Source organism: Nothobranchius furzeri, chromosome 11 (genome assembly GCF_043380555.1).
Source record: "Nothobranchius furzeri strain GRZ-AD chromosome 11, NfurGRZ-RIMD1, whole genome shotgun sequence".
NCBI lineage: Eukaryota > Metazoa > Chordata > Actinopteri > Cyprinodontiformes > Nothobranchiidae > Nothobranchius > Nothobranchius furzeri.
In genome coordinates this window covers 6,036,833-6,039,707 of record NC_091751.1, presented here as the reverse complement: position 1 = coordinate 6,039,707, position 2,875 = coordinate 6,036,833, and the positions used below count along the sequence as shown (strand labels likewise).

The window sequence follows — 2,875 nt, the reverse complement described above, 5'->3', positions numbered from 1 at the left end:
CTATAGAGCAACTTGACACTTGCGGTTTTCCAAATCTTAAATCATACTTACAATAAAGATTATATTGACATCCAATGGTGAGTTGGACCAGGTTACTAATCCTATTTTTTTTAAGGCTAACTTTCTCAGTTAACTATGTTCTGCAGTAGTTTAGTAAATTTTTCACAGTTCTGACATTTCACCAAATCAACTGATTGTTGCCAAAAGCCTTTCTATTACCTAACTGCAGCAAACACACTTCCACTGGGTGGACCCTATGGGGAAACAGTCTCTTTGAGCATCTGTTTGTAAGTTCAGTATGACCCCAGTCATTGATTAAAGTTCACATGTTGGCACACGTGCTCCTCCCCTTTGTCTCCGTCCCATCTTGCAGCCGGGCAAACAAGCGCCTGTCCCACAGTGTTCATCTCGTAGTGCTGCCCCATTTCGGTGTTATAATTCAGCTTGTGGTGGGGACTTTCTGCTCCGTTTGTGTAGAGCCAGATCCAGGAGACTTTCATTTGCAGCTGGTTTCCGTCTGTGACGGGCCGACCCAGTAAAATTCCTGCCGCTACAGTGCACAGCAAACGTCTTCCTTAAATATGTTGATTGGGTTGAAATGACAGAACTTTCTCTTGTACAAATCAACGATGGCTTCTAATTATCCAGAGTTATCTCTGAAGTTATGCTGCTATAGGCTTAGACTGCTGGAGGACACACTGACCACTTTTCACACTCTGCTGCTTTATTCTACAGTCTGCTCTTTAACTGTACTATTTTGTCCAATTTCAGCTGTTAACTTTATTTTCTCTGTAAGTGTTTTTCTCTCCAGAAGAAGCTACAATGACTCCTGCTGAGCTGTGGTGGCCTCATGGAGGGGGCCATCGACTAGCACACTGCTGCTAACCACTTAAACATTTTCTCTCTCCTGATAATAACTTTTTGTTTTCATTGACTTTTGATGTGCTAATACTAGTTTATCCGTTTAATTATAGATCCACTAGAATAAATACAATAAAGTTGATCTTTCACCAAATACAATATTTACTAAGACATCACAATATAACTATAGACACATTACTTGTCTGTCTGTCTGTGTGTGTGTGTGTGTGTGTGTGTGTGTGTGTGTGTGTGTGTGTGTGTGTGTGTGTGTGTGTGTGTGTGTGTGTGTGTGTGTGTGTGTGTGTGTGTGTGTGTGTCTGCTCTGTCTTCTCGATCTCCAGTGAGTCGTGGAGGATGGCTGCTTATACTGAGCCAGGATTCTCTGGAGGTTTCTTACTGTTAAAAGGGAGTTTTCCTCTCCACTGTCGCTGCATGCTTGCTTAGTATGAGGATTGCTGTATAGTCACTGACACTAGTCAGTGACTTGATGCAATTTGCTGGGTTCCTTATATAGGAAACATTATTTCTGATTGGCTTAATGAACTGTGAATTGGAATGTTTATTTTGTGAAGTGCCTTGAGACGACTCTTGTCGTGATTTGGCGCTATATAAATAAAATTGAATTGAATTAATAATTAGTCGACTTTACTGACTCAAAGGTAAATCTAGACTACTTTTTATGCACAATTGTCCTTAAAATCTGCTCCAAACAGGTTATAATCATTAGGCACAGTCTAACCCAAAATGCAAGATTCCTCCTTTCATTTTTTATTCATCTATCTGATTTTGGGAAAATAACTACCAGTTCTTAATTCAAAACAGCACGGTACAGGTTCTAACCAGGTTACAGGAAATAATAGTTTATCTCTTTCTCATTATTCAGCGTCTCAAAATCCAGCCACTAATGATAATGATTCTTAAAGTTCAAGCAAGACAATTATTGGATTTTATTTCTATAGCAAGATTTACAGGAATAGTTTTACAACACCTATGCAAAATAATTATAAGTGGGTGTAACTAAACAATCTGGCACAAATATTTTATTTTCCTGACTGATTATTTGTTAATTTTATGGTTTTCATAAAGACGATCCTGAGAACTTCAGAGCTGCTGTTCTGCAGCACCCTGTGCTATTTTTAGACTACAGGATTCTTGTGTGTAAAAGTGGGCGGAGTCAGGCCCTCAGGGTGAACCTTCAGCCTCATTCCGCTCTCGACCGTCCAGGAGAAAAGACCCTCACACGGAGGCCATCCATGGACTAAGAAGGTATGCCCAAAACACCAGAAGTTATCTTTTCTAAAGTCACAAATTGCTTAAAACTGCATGTTACACTTCACAGAAAAGCAAGCCAGCCTTGGTCTCACCATGTGTGTGTATGCAGGCAGGAGAAAAGAGAGAGTAACAGACTCCATTTACAGAAAAGCAAACATAGGTAAATGATAGAGAGTCCAAAGTCCAGTTTCAGCCCTCACGGCTCAAAAGCAGATAAAATACCTCCTTTGTATGACCACAACCATGCAACTTTTATATTTTAAAACGATTTTCTTGTCATCGCACTAACTATAAATTATTTTTCTATTGTTTTTCAGTCGGGGAAAGCCTGGGCCACACCATGTTTTTTCCCATCAGCTGTCTCTATTAAACACTGCGTCATTCAACAGAATATCCAGCCACAGCAGCATTCACTTCACATGCAAAAAAAAAAAACACTCACATTCACAACGGCACAAACAACATTTTTTCTGTTTGTCACAGTCTTTCAAACAAAAGTAAGTCAGTCCGTCTCTTATTTATTCTCTTTATATATATATAAACGTCTGTTTACCTTATTTTTCTTAGTATCTTATTTCCAGCTGGACTATTATCATTATGTTTTCTCCTAATTTAAATTTAACTGACCCAAATTGGCACTTACTTTTCCTACTTTACACCAAATCGGAAGGAGCTCAATTAACAGCTTTTATTCGTGTATTTGTTTTTTTAAGCACAAAATTTGTATAACACTGCACTGGTT

At 38.9% G+C, this 2,875-nt stretch overlaps 1 long non-coding RNA gene across 1 annotated transcript; it reads left to right on the top strand.

The window, feature by feature from the left end:
* Positions 1–2,046: 2,046 nt before the first annotated feature.
* On the top strand, positions 2,047–2,583 carry LOC139073229 (uncharacterized). The gene is made up of 3 exons (XR_011521939.1): positions 2,047–2,127; positions 2,201–2,293; positions 2,451–2,583. It is a non-coding gene; the product is annotated as an uncharacterized lncRNA (long non-coding RNA).
* The last annotated feature ends 292 nt before the right edge of the window (positions 2,584–2,875 follow it).